Genomic DNA, 20,274 nt, shown 5'->3' with positions numbered 1-20,274 from the left:
TCCAGCACACCCACTGCTCCAGCACACCCACTGCTCCAGCACACCCACTGCTCCAGCACACTCTCTGCTCCAGCACACTCTCTGCTCCAGCACACCCACTGCTCCAGCACACTCTCTGCTCCAGCACACTCTCTGCTCCAGCACACTCACTGCTCCAGCACACTCACTGCTCCAGCACACCCACTGCTCCAGCACACCCACTGCTCCACAACACTCTCTGCTCCAGCACACCCACTGCTCCAGCACACCCACTGCTCCAGCACAACCACTGCTCCAGCACACCCACTGCTCCAGCACACCCACTGCTCCAGCACACTCACTGTTCCAGCACACTCTCTGCTCCAGCACACCCACTGCTCCAGCACACCCACTGCTCCAGCACACCCACTGCTCCAGCACACTCACTGCTCCAGCACACCCACTGCTCCAGCACACCCACTGCTCCAGCACACCCACTGCTCCAGCACACCCACTGCTCCAGCACACCCACTGCTCCAGCACACTCTCTGCTCCAGCACACTCTCTGCTCCAGCACACTCACTGCTCCAGCACACTCACTGCTCCAGCACACCCACTGCTCCATCACACCCACTGCTCCACAACACTCTCTGCTCCAGCACACCCACTGCTCCAGCACCCCCACAGCTCCAGCACAACCACTGCCCCAGCACACCCACTGCTCCAGCACACCCACTGCTCCAGCACACTCACTGTTCCAGCACACTCTCTGCTCCAGCACACCCACTGCTTCAGCACACCCACTGCTCCAGCACACCCACTGCTCCAGCACACCCACTGCTCCAGCACACCCACTGCTCCAGTACACCCACTGCTCCAGCACACTCACTGCTCCAGCACACTCACTGCTCCAGCACACCCACTGCTCCAGCACACTCACTGCTCCAGCACACCCACTGCTCCAGCACACCCACTGCTCCAGCACACTCACTGCTCCAGCACACTCACTGCTCCAGCACACTCACTGCTCCAGCTCACCTACTGCTCCAGCACACCCACTGCTCCAGCACACTCACTGCTCCAGCACACCCACTGCTCCAGCACACCCACTGCTCCAGTACACCCAATGCTCCAGCACAATCTCTGCTCCAGCACACCCACTGCTCCAACACACCCACTGCTCCAGCACACCCACTGCTCCAGCACACTCACTGCTCCAGCACACCCACTGCTCCAGCACACCCACTGCTCCAGCACACCCACTGCTCCAGCACACCCACTGCTCCAGTACACCCACTGCTCCAGCACACTCTCTGCATCAGCACACTCTCTGCTCCAGCACACCCACTGCTCCAGCACACCCACTGCTCCAGCACACCCACTGCTCCAGCACACTCACTGCTCCAGCACACTCACTGCTCCAGCACACTCACTGCTCCAGCACACTCTCTGCTCCAGCACACCCACTGCTCCAGCACACCCACTGCTCCAGCACACCCACTGCTCCAGCACACCCACTGCTCCAGCACACCCACTGCTCCAGTACACCCACTGCTCCAGCACACTCACTGCTCCAGCACACCCACTGCTCCAGCACACTCACTGCTCCAGCACACCCACTGCTCCAGCACACCCACTGCTCCAGCACACTCACTGCTCCAGCACACTCACTGCTCCAGCACACTCACTGCTCCAGCACACTCACTGCTCCAGCTCACCCACTGCTCCAGCACACCCACTGCTCCAGCACACTCACTGCTCCAGCACACCCACTGCTCCAGCACACCCACTGCTCCAGTACACCCACTACTCCAGCACACTCTCTGCTCCAGCACACCCACTGCTCCAGCACACCCACTGCTCCAGTACACCCACTGCTCCAGCACACTCTCTGCTCCAGCACACTCTCTGCTCCAGCACACTCTCTGCTCCAGCACACCCACTGCTCCAGCACACCCACTGCTCCAGCACACCCACTGCTCCAGCACACTCACTGCTCCAGCACACTCACTGCTCCAGCACACCCACTGCTCCAGCACACCCACTGCTCCAGCACACTCACTGCTCCAGCACACCCACTGCTCCAGCAAACTCATTGCTCCAGCACACCCACTGCTCCAGCACACCCACTGCTCCAGCACACCCACTGCTCTAGTACACCCTCTGCTCCAGCACACTCACTGCTCCAGCACACCCACTGCTCCAGCACACCCACTGCTCCAGCACACCCACTGCTCCAGCACACCCACTGCTCCAGCACACTCACTGCTCAAACACACCCACTGCTCCAGCACACCCACTGCTCCAGCACACTCACTGCTCCAGCACACCCACTGCTCCAGCACACTCACTGCTCCAGCACACCCACTGCTCCAGCACACCCACTGCTCCAGTACACCCACTGCTCCAGCACACTCACTGCTCCAGCACACCCACTGCTCCTGCACACTCACTGCTCCAGCACACCCACTGCTCCAGTACACCCACTGTTCCAGCTCACCCCCTGCTCCAGCACACCCACTGCTCCAGCACACTCTCTGCTCCAGCACACTCTCTGCTCCAGCACACTCTCTGCTCCAGCACACCCACTGCTCCAGCACACTCTCTGCTCCAGCACACCCACTGCTCCAGCACACCCACTGCTCCAGCACACCCACTGCTCCAGCACACTCTCTGCTCCAGCACACCCACTGTTCCAGCACACCCACTGCTCCAGCACACCCACTGATCCAGCACACCCACTGCTCCAGCACACCCACTGCTCCAGCACACTCTCTGCTCCAGCACACCAACTGCTCCAGCACACCCACTGCTCCAGCACACCCACTGCTCCAGCACACCCACTGCTCCAGCACACCCACTGCTCCAGCACACTCTCTGCTCCAGCACACCCACTGCTCCAGCACACCCACTGCTCCAGCACACCCACTGCTCCAGCACACCCACTGCTCCAGCACACCCACTGCTCCAGCACACCCACTGCTACAGCACACCCACTGCTCCAGCACACCCACTGCTCCAGCACACTCTCTGCTACAGCACACTCACTGCTCCAGCACATTCTCTGCTCCAGCACACCCACTGCTCCAGCACACCCACTGCTCCAGCACACCCACTGCCGCAGCACACCCACTGCTCCAGCACACCCACTGCTCCAGCACACCCACTGCTCCAGCACACGCACTGCTCCAGCACACTCTCTGCTCCAGCACACCCACTGCTCCAGCACACCCACTGCTCCAGCACACCCACTGCTCCAGCACACCCACTGCTCCAGCACACCCACTGCTCCAGCACACCCACTGCTACAGCACACCCACTGCTCCAGCACACCCACTGCTCCAGCACACTCTCTGCTACAGCACACTCACTGCTCCAGCACATTCTCTGCTCCAGCACACCCACTGCTCCAGCACACCCACTGCTCCAGCACACCCACTGCCGCAGCACACCCACTGCTCCAGCACACCCACTGCTCCAGCACACCCACTGCTCCAGCACACCCACTGCTCCAGCACACTCTCTGCTCCAGCACACTCTCTGCTCCAGCACACCCACTGCTCCAGCACACGCACTGCTCCAGCACACTCTCTGCTCCAGCACACTCACTGCTCCAGCACACTCACTGCTCCAGCACACTCTCTGCTCCAGCACACCCACTGCTCCAGCACACCCACTGCTCCAGCACACTCTCTGCTCCAGCACACTCTCTGCTCCAGCACACCCACTGCTCCAGCACACCCACTGCTCCAGCACACCCACTGCTCCAGCACACCCACTGCTCCAGCACACCCACTGCTCCAGCACACCCACTGCTCCAGCACACCCACTGCTCCAGCACACCCACTGCTCCAGCACACTCTCTGCTACAGCACACCCACTGCTCCAGCACACTCACTGCTCCAGCACACCCACTGCTCCAGCACACCCACTGCTCCAGTACACCCACTGCTCCAGCTCACCCCCTGCTCCAGCACACCCACTGCTCCAGCACACTTGCTCTGCTCCAGCACACTCTCTGCTCCAGCACACTCTCTGCTCCAGCACACCCACTGCTCCAGCACACTCTCTGCTCCAGCACACTCTCTGCTCCAGCACACCCACTGCTCCAGCACACCCACTGCTCCAGCACACTCTCTGCTCCAGCACACTCACTGCTCCAGCACACTCACTGCTCCAGCACACTCACTGCTCCAGCACACTCTCTGCTCCAGCACACCCACTGCTCCAGCACACCCACTGCTCCAGCACACTCTCTGCTCCAGCACACTCTCTGCTCCAGCACACCCACTGCTCCAGCACACCCACTGCTCCAGCACACCCACTGCTCCAGCACACCCACTGCTCCAGCACACCCACTGCTCCAGCACACCCACTGCTCCAGCACACCCACTGCTCCAGCACACCCACTGCTCCAGCACACCCACTGCTCCAGCACACCCACTGCTCCAGCACACTCTCTGCTACAGCACACTCACTGCTCCAGCACATTCTCTGCTCCAGCACACCCACTGCTCCAGCACACCCACTGCTCCAGTACACCCACTGCTCCAGCACACCCACTGCTCCAGCACACCCACTGCTCCAGCACACTCTCTGCTCCAGCACACTCTCTGCTCCAGCACACCCACTGCTCCAGCACACCCACTGCTCCAGCACACTCTCTGCTCCAGCACACTCACTGCTCCAGCACACTCACTGCTCCAGCACACTCTCTGCTCCAGCACACCCACTGCTCCAGCACACCCACTGCTCCAGCACACTCTCTGCTCCAGCACACTCTCTGCTCCAGCACACCCACTGCTCCAGCACACTCTCTGCTACAGCACACTCACTGCTCCAGCACATTCTCTGCTCCAGCACACCCACTGCTCCAGCACACCCACTGCTCCAGCACACCCACTGCTCCAGCACACCCACTGCTCCAGCACACCCACTGCTCCAGCACACCCACTGCTCCAGCACAACCACTGCTCCAGCACAACCACTGCTCCAGCACACCCACTGCTCCAGCACACTCTCTGCTCCAGCACACTCTCTGCTCCAGCACACCCACTGCACCAGCACACCCACTGCTCCAGCACACTCTCTGCTCCAGCACACTCACTGCTCCAGCACACTCACTGCTCCAGCACACTCTCTGCTCCAGCACACCCACTGCTCCAGCACACTCTCTGCTCCAGCACACTCACTGCTCCAGCACACTCACTGCTCCAACACACTCTCTGCTCCAGCACACCCACTGCTCCAGCACACCCACTGCTCCAGCACAACCACTGCTCCAGCACACCCACTGCTCCAGCACACCCACTGCTCCAGCACACTCACTGTTCCAGCACACTCTCTGCTCCAGCACACCCACTGCTCCAGCACACCCACTGCTCCAGCACACCCACTGCTCCAGCACACTCACTGCTCCAGCACACCCACTGCTCCAGCACACCCACTGCTCCAGCACACCCACTGCTCCAGCACACCCACTGCTCCAGCACACTCACTGCTCCAGCACACTCTCTGCTCCAGCACACTCTCTGCTCCAGCACACTCACTGCTCCAGCACACTCACTGCTCCAGCACACCCACTGCTCCAGCACACCCACTGCTCCACAACACTCTCTGCTCCAGCACACCCACTGCTCCAGCACCCCCACAGCTCCAGCACAACCACTGCCCCAGCACACCCACTGCTCCAGCACACCCACTGCTCCAGCACACTCACTGTTCCAGCACACTCTCTGCTCCAGCACACCCACTGCTTCAGCACACCCACTGCTCCAGCACACCCACTGCTCCAGCACTCCCACTGCTCCAGCACACCCACTGCTCCAGTACACCCACTGCTCCAGCACACTCACTGCTCCAGCACACTCACTGCTCCAGCACACCCACTGCTCCAGCACACTCACTGCTCCAGCACACCCACTGCTCCAGCACACCCACTGCTCCAGCACACTCACTGCTCCAGCACACTCACTGCTCCAGCACACTCACTGCTCCAGCTCACCTACTGCTCCAGCACACCCACTGCTCCAGCACACTCACTGCTCCAGCACACCCACTGCTCCAGCACACCCACTGCTCCAGTACACCCAATGCTCCAGCACAATCTCTGCTCCAGCACACCCACTGCTCCAACACACCCACTGCTCCAGCACACCCACTGCTCCAGCACACTCACTGCTCCAGCACACCCACTGCTCCAGCACACCCACTGCTCCAGCACACCCACTGCTCCAGCACACCCACTGCTCCAGTACACCCACTGCTCCAGCACACTCTCTGCATCAGCACACTCTCTGCTCCAGCACACCCACTGCTCCAGCACACCCACTGCTCCAGCACACCCACTGCTCCAGCACACTCACTGCTCCAGCACACTCACTGCTCCAGCACACTCACTGCTCCAGCACACTCACTGCTCCAGCACACTCACTGCTCCAGCACACTCTCTGCTCCAGCACACCCACTGCTCCAGCACACCCACTGCTCCAGCACACCCACTGCTCCAGCACACCCACTGCTCCAGCACACCCACTGCTCCAGCACACCCACTGCTCCAGTACACCCACTGCTCCAGCACACTCACTGCTCCAGCACACCCACTGCTCCAGCACACTCACTGCTCCAGCACACCCACTGCTCCAGCACACCCACTGCTCCAGCACACTCACTGCTCCAGCACACTCACTGCTCCAGCACACTCACTGCTCCAGCACACTCACTGCTCCAGCTCACCCACTGCTCCAGCACACCCACTGCTCCAGCACACTCACTGCTCCAGCACACCCACTGCTCCAGCACACCCACTGCTCCAGTACACCCACTACTCCAGCACACTCTCTGCTCCAGCACTCCCACTGCTCCAGCACACCCACTGCTCCAGTACACCCACTGCTCCAGCACACTCTCTGCTCCAGCACACTCTCTGCTCCAGCACACTCTCTGCTCCAGCACACCCACTGCTCCAGCACACCCACTGCTCCAGCACACCCACTGCTCCAGCACACTCACTGCTCCAGCACACTCACTGCTCCAGCACACCCACTGCTCCAGCACACCCACTGCTCCAGCACACTCACTGCTCCAGCACACCCACTGCTCCAGCAAACTCACTGCTCCAGCACACCCACTGCTCCAGCACACCCACTGCTCCAGCACACCCACTGCTCTAGTACACCCTCTGCTCCAGCACACTCACTGCTCCAGCACACCCACTGCTCCAGCACACCCACTGCTCCAGCACACCCACTGCTCCAGCACACTCACTGCTCAAACACACCCACTGCTCCAGCACACCCACTGCTCCAGCACACTCACTGCTCCAGCACACCCACTGCTCCAGCACACTCACTGCTCCAGCACACCCACTGCTCCAGCACACCCACTGCTCCAGTACACCCACTGCTCCAGCACACTCACTGCTCCAGCACACCCACTGCTCCTGCACACTCACTGCTCCAGCACACCCACTGCTCCAGCACACCCACTGCTCCAGTACACCCACTGTTCCAGCTCACCCCCTGCTCCAGCACACCCACTGCTCCAGCACACTCTCTGCTCCAGCACACTCTCTGCTCCAGCACACTCTCTGCTCCAGCACACCCACTGCTCCAGCACACTCTCTGCTCCAGCACACCCACTGCTCCAGCACACCCACTGCTCCAGCACACCCACTGCTCCAGCACACTCTCTGCTCCAGCACACCCACTGTTCCAGCACACCCACTGCTCCAGCACACCCACTGATCCAGCACACCCACTGCTCCAGCACACCCACTGCTCCAGCACACTCTCTGCTCCAGCACACCAACTGCTCCAGCACACCCACTGCTCCAGCACACCCACTGCTCCAGCACACCCACTGCTCCAGCACACCCACTGCTCCAGCACACTCTCTGCTCCAGCACACCCACTGCTCCAGCACACCCACTGCTCCAGCACACCCACTGCTCCAGCACACCCACTGCTCCAGCACACCCACTGCTCCAGCACACCCACTGCTACAGCACACCCACTGCTCCAGCACACCCACTGCTCCAGCACACTCTCTGCTACAGCACACTCACTGCTCCAGCACATTCTCTGCTCCAGCACACCCACTGCTCCAGCACACCCACTGCTCCAGCACACCCACTGCCGCAGCACACCCACTGCTCCAGCACACCCACTGCTCCAGCACACCCACTGCTCCAGCACACGCACTGCTCCAGCACACTCTCTGCTCCAGCACACCCACTGCTCCAGCACACCCACTGCTCCAGCACACCCACTGCTCCAGCACACCCACTGCTCCAGCACACCCACTGCTCCAGCACACCCACTGCTACAGCACACCCACTGCTCCAGCACACCCACTGCTCCAGCACACTCTCTGCTACAGCACACTCACTGCTCCAGCACATTCTCTGCTCCAGCACACCCACTGCTCCAGCACACCCACTGCTCCAGCACACCCACTGCCGCAGCACACCCACTGCTCCAGCACACCCACTGCTCCAGCACACCCACTGCTCCAGCACACCCACTGCTCCAGCACACTCTCTGCTCCAGCACACTCTCTGCTCCAGCACACCCACTGCTCCAGCACACGCACTGCTCCAGCACACTCTCTGCTCCAGCACACTCACTGCTCCAGCACACTCACTGCTCCAGCACACTCTCTGCTCCAGCACACCCACTGCTCCAGCACACCCACTGCTCCAGCACACTCTCTGCTCCAGCACACTCTCTGCTCCAGCACACCCACTGCTCCAGCACACCCACTGCTCCAGCACACCCACTGCTCCAGCACACCCACTGCTCCAGCACACCCACTGCTCCAGCACACCCACTGCTCCAGCACACCCACTGCTCCAGCACACCCACTGCTCCAGCACACTCTCTGCTACAGCACACCCACTGCTCCAGCACACTCACTGCTCCAGCACACCCACTGCTCCAGCACACCCACTGCTCCAGTACACCCACTGCTCCAGCTCACCCCCTGCTCCAGCACACCCACTGCTCCAGCACACTTGCTCTGCTCCAGCACACTCTCTGCTCCAGCACACTCTCTGCTCCAGCACACCCACTGCTCCAGCACACTCTCTGCTCCAGCACACTCTCTGCTCCAGCACACCCACTGCTCCAGCACACCCACTGCTCCAGCACACTCTCTGCTCCAGCACACTCACTGCTCCAGCACACTCACTGCTCCAGCACACTCACTGCTCCAGCACACTCTCTGCTCCAGCACACCCACTGCTCCAGCACACCCACTGCTCCAGCACACTCTCTGCTCCAGCACACTCTCTGCTCCAGCACACCCACTGCTCCAGCACACCCACTGCTCCAGCACACCCACTGCTCCAGCACACCCACTGCTCCAGCACACCCACTGCTCCAGCACACCCACTGCTCCAGCACACCCACTGCTCCAGCACACCCACTGCTCCAGCACACCCACTGCTCCAGCACACTCTCTGCTACAGCACACTCACTGCTCCAGCACATTCTCTGCTCCAGCACACCCACTGCTCCAGCACACCCACTGCTCCAGTACACCCACTGCTCCAGCACACCCACTGCTCCAGCACACCCACTGCTCCAGCACACTCTCTGCTCCAGCACACTCTCTGCTCCAGCACACCCACTGCTCCAGCACACCCACTGCTTCAGCACACTCTCTGCTCCAGCACACTCACTGCTCCAGCACACTCACTGCTCCAGCACACACTCTGCTCCAGCACACCCACTGCTCCAGCACACCCACTGCTCCAGCACACTCTCTGCTCCAGCACACTCTCTGCTCCAGCACACCCACTGCTCCAGCACACTCTCTGCTACAGCACACTCACTGCTCCAGCACATTCTCTGCTCCAGCACACCCACTGCTCCAGCACACCCACTGCTCCAGCACACCCACTGCTCCAGCACACCCACTGCTCCAGCACACCCACTGCTCCAGCACACCCACTGCTCCAGCACAACCACTGCTCCAGCACAACCACTGCTCCAGCACACCCACTGCTCCAGCACACTCTCTGCTCCAGCACACTCTCTGCTCCAGCACACCCACTGCACCAGCACACCCACTGCTCCAGCACACTCTCTGCTCCAGCACACTCACTGCTCCAGCACACTCACTGCTCCAGCACACTCTCTGCTCCAGCACACCCACTGCTCCAGCACACTCTCTGCTCCAGCACACTCACTGCTCCAGCACACTCACTGCTCCAACACACTCTCTGCTCCAGCACACCCACTGCTCCAGCACACCCACTGCTCCAGCACACTCACTCCTCCAGCACACCCACTGCTCCTGCACACCCTCTGCTCCAGCACACCCACTGCTCCAGCACACTCTCTGCTCCAGCACACCCACTGCTCCAGCACACCCACTGCTCCAGCACACTCTCTGCTACAGCACACTCACTGCTCCAGCACATTCTCTGCTCCAGCACACCCACTGCTCCAGCACACCCACTGCTCCAGCACACCCACTGCTCCAGCACACCCACTGCTCCAGCACACCCACTGCTCCAGCACACCCACTCCTCCAGCACACTCTCTGCTCCAGCACACTCACTGCTCCAGCACACCCACTTCTCCAGCACACCCACTGCTCCAGCACACTCTCTGCTCCAGCACACTCATTGCTCCAGCACACTCACTGCTCCAGCACACTCTCTGCTCCAGCACACCCACTGCTCCAGCACACTCTCTGCTCCAGCACACTCACTGCTCCAGCACACTCACTGCTCCAACACACTCTCTGCTCCAGCACACCCGCTGCTCCTGCACACCCACTGCTCCAGCACACTCACTGCTCCAGCACAGCCACTGCTCCAGCACACCCACTGCTCCAGCACACCCACTGCTCCAGCACACTCTCTGCTCCAGCACACCCACTGTTCCAGCACTTCCACTGCTCCAGCACACTCACTGCTCCAGCACACCCACTGCTCCAGCACACTCTCTGCTCCAGCACACTCACTGCTCCAGCACACTCACTGCTCCAGCACACTCACTGCTCCAGCACACCCACTGCTCCAGCACACTCACTGCTCCAGCACACACACTGCTCCAGCACACACACTGCTCCAGCACACTCTCTGCTCCAGCACACCCACTGCTCCAGCACACTCTCTGCTCCAGCACAATCACTGCTCCAGCACACCCACTGCACCAGCACACCCTCTGCTCCAGCACACTCTCTGCACCAGCACACTCTGCTCCAGCACACTCTCTGCTCCAGCACACCCACTGCTCCAGCACACTCACTGCTCCAGCACACTCACTGCACTAGCACACCCACTGCTCCAGCACACCCACTGCTCCAGCACACCCAATGCTCCAGCACACCCACTGCTCCAGCACACTCACTGCTCCAGCACACCCACTGCTCCAACACACCCACTGCTCCAGCACACCCACTGCTGCAGCACACTCTCTGCTCCAGCACACCCACTGTTCCAGCACACCCACTGCTCCAGCACACCCACTGCTCCAGCACACTCACTGCTCCAGCACACCCACTGCTCCAGCACACCCACTGCTCAAGCACACCCACTGCTCCAGCACACCCACTGCTCCAGCACACTCACTGCTCCAGCACACTCTCTGCTCCATCTCAACCACTGCTCCAGCACACTCACTGCTCCAGCAGACTCACTGCTCCAGCACACTAACTGCTCCAGCACACCCACTGCTCCATCACAACCACTGCTCCAGCACACTCACTGCTCCAGCACACTCACTGCACCAGCACACCCACTGCTCCAACACACACACTGCTCCAGCACACACACTGCTCCAGCACACTCTCTGCTCCAGCACACCCACTGCTCCAGCACACTCTCTGCTCCAGCACACCCACTGCTCCAGCACACCCACTGCTCCAGCATACCCACTGCTCCAGCACACTCACTGCTCCAGCACACCCACTGCTCCAGCACACCCACTGCTCCAGCACACCCACTGCTCCAGCACACCCACTGCTCCAGCACACTCACTGCTCCAGCACACTCTCTGCTCCAGCACACCCACTGCTCCAGCACTCTCTCTGCTCCAGCACACTCACTGCTCCAGCACACTCACTGCTCCAACACACTCTCTGCTCCAGCACACCCACTGCTCCAGCACACCCACTGCTCCAGCACACCCACTGCTCCAGCACACCCACTGCTCCAGCACACCCACTGCTCCAGCACACCCACTGCTCCAGCACACTCTCTGCTCCAGCACACCCACTGCTCCAGCACACCCCTGCTCCAGCACACTCACTGCTCCAGCACACCCACTGCTCCAGCACACTCTCTGCTCCAGCACACTCACTGCTCCAGCACACTCACTGCTCCAGCACACTCACTGCTCCAGCACACCCACTGCTCCAGCACACTCACTGCTCCAGCACACCCACTGCTCCAGCACACACACTGCTCCAGCACACTCTCTGCTCCAGCACACCCACTGCTCCAGCACACTCACTGCTCCAGCACACTCACTGCTCCAGCACACCCACTGCTCCAGCACACTCTCTGCTCCAGCACACTCTCTGCTCCAGCACACCCACTGCTCCAGCACACTCACTGCTCCAGCACACTCTCTGCTCCAGCACACTCACTGCACTAGAACACCCACTGCTCCAGCACACTCTCTGCTCCAGCACACCCACTGCTCCAGCACACTCACTGCTCCAGCACACCCACTGCTCCAGCACACTCTCTGCTCCAGCACACTCACTGCTCCAGCACACTCACTGCTCCAGCACACTCACTGCTCCAGCACACCCACTGCTCCAGCACACTCACTGCTCCAGCACACCCACTGCTCCAGCACACACACTGCTCCAGCACACTCTCTGCTCCAGCACACCCACTGCTCCAGCACACTCACTGCTCCAGCACACTCACTGCTCCAGCACACCCACTGCTCCAGCACACTCTCTGCTCCAGCACACTCTCTGCTCCAGCACACCCACTGCTCCAGCACACTCACTGCTCCAGCACACTCTCTGCTCCAGCACACTCACTGCACTAGAACACCCACTGCTCCAGCACACTCTCTGCTCCAGCACACCCACTGCTCCAGCACACTCACTGCTCCAGCACACCCACTGCTCCAGCACACCCACTGCTCCAACACACCCACTGCTCCAGCACACTCTCTGCTCCAGCACACCCACTGCTCCAGCACACCCACTGCTCCAGCACACTCTCTGCTCCAGCACACTCTCTGCTCCAGCACACTCTCTGCTCCAGCACACTCACTGCACTAGCACACCCACTGCTCCACCACACCCACTGCTCCAGCACACTCTCTGCTCCAGCACACTCTCTGCTCCAGCACACTCTGCTCCAGCACACTCTCTGCTCCAGCGCACCCACTGCTCCAGCACACTCACTGCTCCAGCACACTCACTGCACTAGCACACCCACTGCTCCAGCACACCCACTGCTCCAGCACACCCACTGCTCCAGCACACCCACTGCTCCAGCACACTCACTGCTCCAGCACACCCACTGCTCCAACACACCCACTGCTCCAGCACACCCACTGCTCCAGCACACTCACTGCTCCAGCACACTCTCTGCTCCAGCACACTCACTGCTCCAGCACACCCACTGCTCCAGCACACTCACTGCTCCAGCACACTCTCTGCTCCAGCACACCCACTGTTCCAGCACACCGACTGCTCCAGCACACCCACTGCTCCAGCACACTCACTGCTCCAGCACACCCACTGCTCCAGCACACCCACTGCTGCAGCACACTCTCTGCTCCAGCACACCCACTGTTCCAGCACACCCACTGCTCCAGCACACCCACTGCTCCAGCACACTCACTGCTCCAGCACACCCACTGCTCCAGCACACCCACTGCTCCAGCACACCCACTGCTCCAGCACACCCACTGCTCCAGCACACTCACTGCTCCAGCACACTCTCTGCTCCATCACAACCACTGCTCCAGCACACTCACTGCTCCAGCACACTCACTGCTCCAGCACACTCACTGCACCAGCACACCCACTGCTCCATCACAACCACTGCTCCAGCACACTCACTGCTCCAGCACACTCACTGCACCAGCACACCCACTGCTCCAACACACACACTGCTCCAGCACACACACTGCTCCAGCACACTCTCTGCTCCAGCACACCCACTGCTCCAGCACACTCTCTGCTCCAGCACACCCACTGCTCCAGCACACCCACTGCTCCAGCACACCCACTGCTCCAGCACACCCACTGCTCCAGCACACTCACTGCTCCAGCACACCCACTGCTCCAGCACTTCCACTGCTCCAGCACACCCACTGCTCCAGCACACTCACTGCTCCAGCACACCCACTGCTCCAGCACTTCCACTGCTCCAGCACACCCACTGCTCCAGCACACTCACTGCTGCAGCACACTCACTGCTCCAGCACACCCACTGCTCCAGCACACCCACTGCTCCAGCACACCCACTGCTCCAGCACACCCACTGCTCCAGCACACCCATTGCTCCAGCACACTCACTGCTCCAGCACACCCACTGCTCCAGCACACCCACTGCTCCAGCACACCCACTGCTCCCGCACACTCTCTGCTCCAGCACACCTACTGCTCCAGCACACCCACTGCTCCAGCACACTCACTGCTCCAGCACACTCACTGCTCCAGCACACCCACTGCTCCAGCACACCCACTGCTCCAGCACACTCTCTGCTCCAGCACACCCACTGCTCCAGCACACTCTCTGCTCCAGCACACTCACTGCTCCAGCACACCCACTGCTCCAGCACACCCACTGCTCCAGCACACTCACTGCTCCAGCACACTCTCTGCTCCAGCACACTCACTGCTCCAGCACACCCACTGCTCCAGCACACTCTCTGCTCCAGCACACCCACTGCTCCAGCACACCCACTGCTCCAGCACACCCACTGCTCCTGCACACTCACTACTCCAGCACACCCACTGTTCCAGCTCACACACTGCTCCAGCACACCCACTGCTCCAGCACACCCACTGCTCTAGCACACCCACTGCTCCATCACACCCACTGCTCCAGCACACCCATTGTTCCAGCACACCCACTGCTCCAGCACACTCTCTGCTCCAGCACACCCACTGCTCCAGCACACCCACTGCTCCAGCACACCCACTACTCCTGCACACTCACTACTCCAGCACACCCACTGTTCCAGCTCACACACTGCTCCAGCACACCCACTGCTCCAGCACACCCACTGCTCCAGCACACCCACTGCTCCAGCACACTCACTGCTCCAGCACACCCATTGTTCCAGCACACCCACTGCTCCAGCACACTCTCTGCTCCAGCACACCCACTGCTCCAGCACACCCACTGCTCCAGCACACTCACTGCTCCAGCACACTCTCTGCTCCAGCACACTCACTGCTCCAGCACACCCACTGCTCCAGCACACCCACTGCTCCAGCACACCCACTGCTCCAGCACACTCACTGCTCCAGCACACTCACTGCTCCAGCACACCCACTGCTCCAGCACACCCACTGCTCCAGCACACCCACTGCTCCAGCACACCCACTGCTCCAGCACACTCACTGCTCCAGCACACCCACTGCTTCAGCACACCCACTGCTCCAGCACACCCACTGCTCCAGCACACTCTCTGCTCCAGCACACTCTCTGCTCCAGCACACCCACTGCTCCAGCACACTCACTGCTCCAGCACACTCACTGCTCCAGCACACCCACTGCTCCAGCACACCCACTGCTCCAGCACACCCACTGCTCCAGCACACCCACTGCTCCAGCACACCCACTGTTCCAGCTCACACACTGCTCCAGCACACCCACTGCTCCAGCACACCCACTGCTCCAGCACACCCACTGCTCCAGCACACCCACTGCTCCAGCACACCCACTGCTCCATCACACCCACTGCTCCAGCACACCCACTGTTCCAGCACACACACTGCTCCAGCACACCCACTGCTCCAGCACACCCACTGCTCCAGCACACCCACTGCTCCATCACACCCACTGCTCCAGCACACCCACTGTTCCAGCACACACACTGCTCCAGCACACCCACTGCTCCAGCACACCCACTGTTCCAGCACACACACTGTTCCAGCACACCCACTGCTGACTTCAACAGTGGTATAACTGGAAAATGGTTGATGTCACTTAGCAAAACTACTCCAATTACAATTAATATGGATGCAGTACAATCAGCAGTTTGTGATATAAATATATCAAAATATTATGCATATGAAACAATCACAACACAGGTATTTATTACCTCGGATCACTCTGAGAGTGAACTAGGTGTTACTGCCCGCAACAATATGAAGAAGCAAACAAAACATTTACTGTAATACACGACAAAAGAAAGTGACCACACGCAAGAATTTCCTTCAATTATATCATGTCTGACCTGCCTCAACACGCCCCAGAAACCTCCCACTCAACTGGTCACAAAGGTTTTGCTCGGTACATTATAATATGTTTGTTGACTTATATATGATCATCTTCAGCTCTGTAACCTTCTGTACCCTCAAGAATGTTGTCCTTCAGGGCCAATAGTGTACCCTCGGGGATGTCGTCCCTCGGGGCCAATAGTGTACCCTCGGGGGTGTCGTCCCTCGGGGCCAATAGTGTACCCTCGGGGCCAATAGTGTACCCCGGGGATGTCGTCCCTCGGGGCCAATAGTGTTCCCCGGGGATGTCGTCCCTCGGGGCCAATAGTGTACCCCGGGGATGTCGTCCCTCGGGGCCAATAGTGTACCCTCGGGGATGTCGTCCCTCGGGGCCAATAGTGTACCCCGGGGATGTCGTCCCTCGGGGTCAATAGTGTACCCTCGGGGATGTCGTCCCTCGGGGCCAATAGTGTACCCTCGGGGATGTCGTCCCTCGGGGCCAATAGTGTACCCTCGGGGTCAATAGTGTACCCTCGGGGATGTCGTCCCTCGGGGCCAATAGTGTACCCTCGGGGATGTCGTCCCTCGGGGCCAATAGTGTACCCCGGGGGTGTCGTCCCTCGGGGCCAATAGTGTACCCTCGGGGATGTCGTCCCTCGGGGCCAATAGTGTACCCCGGGGATGTCGTCCCTCGGGGCCAATAGTGTACCCCGGGGATGTCGTCCCTCGGGGCCAATAGTGTACCCCGGGGATGTCGTCCCTCGGGGCCAATAGTGTACCCCGGGGATGTCGTCCCTCGGGGCCAATAGTGTACCCTCGGGGATGTCGTCCCTCGGGGCCAATAGTGTACCCTCGGGGATGTTGTCCCTCGGGGTCAATAGTGTACCCTCGGGGATGTCGTCCCTCGGGGCCAATAGTGTTCCCCCGGGGATGTCGTCCCTCGGGGCCTATAGTGTACCCTCGGGGCCAATACTGTACCCTCGGGGATGTCGTCCCTCGGGGCCAAGAGTGTACCCTCGGGGATGGCGTCCCTCGGGGTCAATAGTGTACCCTCGGGGATGTCGTCCCTCGGGGCCAATTGTGTACCCACGATGCTGTGGAGGAGGAGAGAAAGTCAAGTGAGATGGTGAGAGGAGAGCTACAATTATGGACAGCTTCACTTGGAGAACAGTCACAGGAAATCCCATTAAGGGATCGAGAGAGAGAAGGCAGAGGGACTGGAGAAGGTCATTGTGGACCTTATTGAAGACCTTAACATGAGTGCGGAACTCAGAGTTGTTACCTTAAAGGATTTAGAGGAGATGAGGGAAATAAACCTCAAAAGAGAGGAAAATGTGCAAGTGGGCTTCAGGCTTGAATAAAGTCAGTGGAAAAGGGGAGGAAGGCAGCAGAGAAGGCAAGAGGGGAAACAGAACAACGAATAAAGAACATTGTGAATATAACAGATAAATGGGGAATGAGACCTGACAAAACATTTGTTGAGGGAGCTAAGGAATCAGAAGGGTAAACATACCATTAAAGCAACAGTAATAGATACTGTAAAATGTTGCAAGAAGTGCAAGACAGGAGCTGGAGAGGGAGAAGTCAGTGATAATCAATATACTGACAAAGCTACAGTGGGACATATGGCAAAGGAGAAGAGGTAACCAGAACGAAATTACAAGAATCCTCTCGAGAATCAGGCTAGAGAGCAAGGAAGGAAATAGAGCATTACTATAGGCTTGGTAGGTTCCGAAAAGGAAGCAATCGACCAGTGAAAGCAGTCTTTCAGAATAATGCATGAGTGAAGTGTATACTGGTTGGACCGAGGGACTTTCCATATGGTATTCATTAGCAATTACATGTCAAAGAAGGATAAAGACGAAGTAAAGAAAATGAGCAAAGCAAAACAAGAAAATGCTTCAAGGAGACCAGAAAGCAACACGTGTGGGAAATTTTCCCTCGCAGGAATTTATTAATTTACAATTAAATTATTAATTTATTTAACTTATTGTTATTAATTAGAATGGACTGTATATTTAAGAGTGGACTGGATTTTGCAAATTGGAGTGTAATTAAAGATGATCCTGCTTGGTGTTATCCTACTCACAAGTTTGGGGGATATATGTATGTGGTCTATCACACCGTCAGAGGGAAGTGGTAATAAACTACTGGATATTAATTCCATCGTTAAATGAGTTAGTAAAATATAACAATTTCTTATCTAAGAGTTGATAAGGCATCCGTAAGTCACGTAGATGGAACCTCGTTAAGATGGGCCCCTAATGGCCTCCATGAATGTCTCGTGTTGCCATAGGTAGAGTCGATGTTACTACTTCCTCCCTCGAACTCCATCTGCCGAGTTACTACACACAGACTACACACATCATTTATCAAGGGAAGAAATTCATATTAGGGAACAAGAGCTTACCCATTCCGGGTGGTTTGCACATATTATAACTGGACTACAAAATACACAAAAATACTTGGCCAAGATAATTGTTATATTATACTAGTAGACCGGGTACAATACTTCCCAAGCTGGTACGTGTTAGCGCCTGGACGTCCATGCGCACAATGGCGTCGTATGGCGTCTGCCTCCACCGACTCTGCTGCGGGTGCAACCATCAGCATGGTTCACATTTCGTCATTATCGATTTAGAGAAGGAGACCTTAAATTTGTTATTTAGTTATGTCCAGTTCTAAAGAGAACTTTTTAACATATATATAAAACCTTTAGACTGTAAGTTTTATATGTTCACAACATATATATTGTGCATAAATAGCGGAGTTGCTTAAGTGTTAAGTGGCAACATCCCATTTTCTCTGAAAAGCCACTAAACAATGTTCGTTTAATGATTATCTTATGATTATTAGTGAGTTAGTATAAATAGTATGTTCCTAACATAACCATTTTGCATTGGAATGTTAAGGGTTCGTAGTTTCGAGTCGGAATTTCCGACAACCCAAGTCAAGCAGAAAACAATAAAAGCAGTGCACAGGAACAGGAAGATCAGGCATCAGCGAGCCCAATACAACAGAATAATGGCTCAAACCAGTCTATAGAGGTGCTTATCCTCATAAATTGTTTAGAGGCTTAATCCTGGTAGCCACTAAACAGTAAACCTGTCTTTATCACCACCAACATAGATATCACAAACTACTCCAAAAGCCAATTTGATGCAGTTTGTCTAGTAAACTTCAACTCCACTTAATTTGAGACACAAGAACATAAGAATTGTATAACAAGAGAATACATATTGGTCCCTGCGGGTTGGTCACGTTTACATATAAACACAACTACTCAAATATATGTGCAGCCTGTTGCCATTGATCAATATGTATATTGCAGCCAGCTTCTCCTTTACTGTTAAGTTTTGAAGATAATATAATAAATTTGGATTTTTTTATCTCTTCATTACAAATGTTCCTCATGCCTGGAGTTATCAGTCTTCAATATCTGCCCCCATTTAGGGAATTTATGTTCTTCCTATAAAATTGTTCCCATATCGCAACTCCATAAGTGAAATGGGGACTAACAAAGGCAAAACAAAAAGGCAGAATATTAACATTAGATGATACATTATCCTAAAAGCCTGACATGAATCACAGACCTCTACTTTACACATATATATCATCTGTTCAGTGATATTCTTGCCTTAAGATCCCCTACTAAGATATCTTATGATAATGTTGCTGGAGAAGAGAATCCCATCAACTATGGCGGAAAACTATATAATATCACTCTACCGATTGATGAAGATTAACCCACCCAAGAGGTAGCACGGGCGTGAATATCCCATAAACCACCTCACCGTCTAACAGGACCAAGAGGTAGCACGGGCGTGAATATCCCATAAACCACCTCACCGTCTAACAGGACCAAGATGTACAAACCTTTTGCTCAGGATATCAAACGTGCTCATGTGCAGAGTTCATTAATCCACAGTATTTCTT

The sequence above is a fragment of the Procambarus clarkii genome, chromosome 24 (genome assembly GCF_040958095.1).
Source record: "Procambarus clarkii isolate CNS0578487 chromosome 24, FALCON_Pclarkii_2.0, whole genome shotgun sequence".
NCBI classification, from domain to species: domain Eukaryota; kingdom Metazoa; phylum Arthropoda; class Malacostraca; order Decapoda; family Cambaridae; genus Procambarus; species Procambarus clarkii.
Note: the sequence above shows the minus strand (reverse complement) of the source record.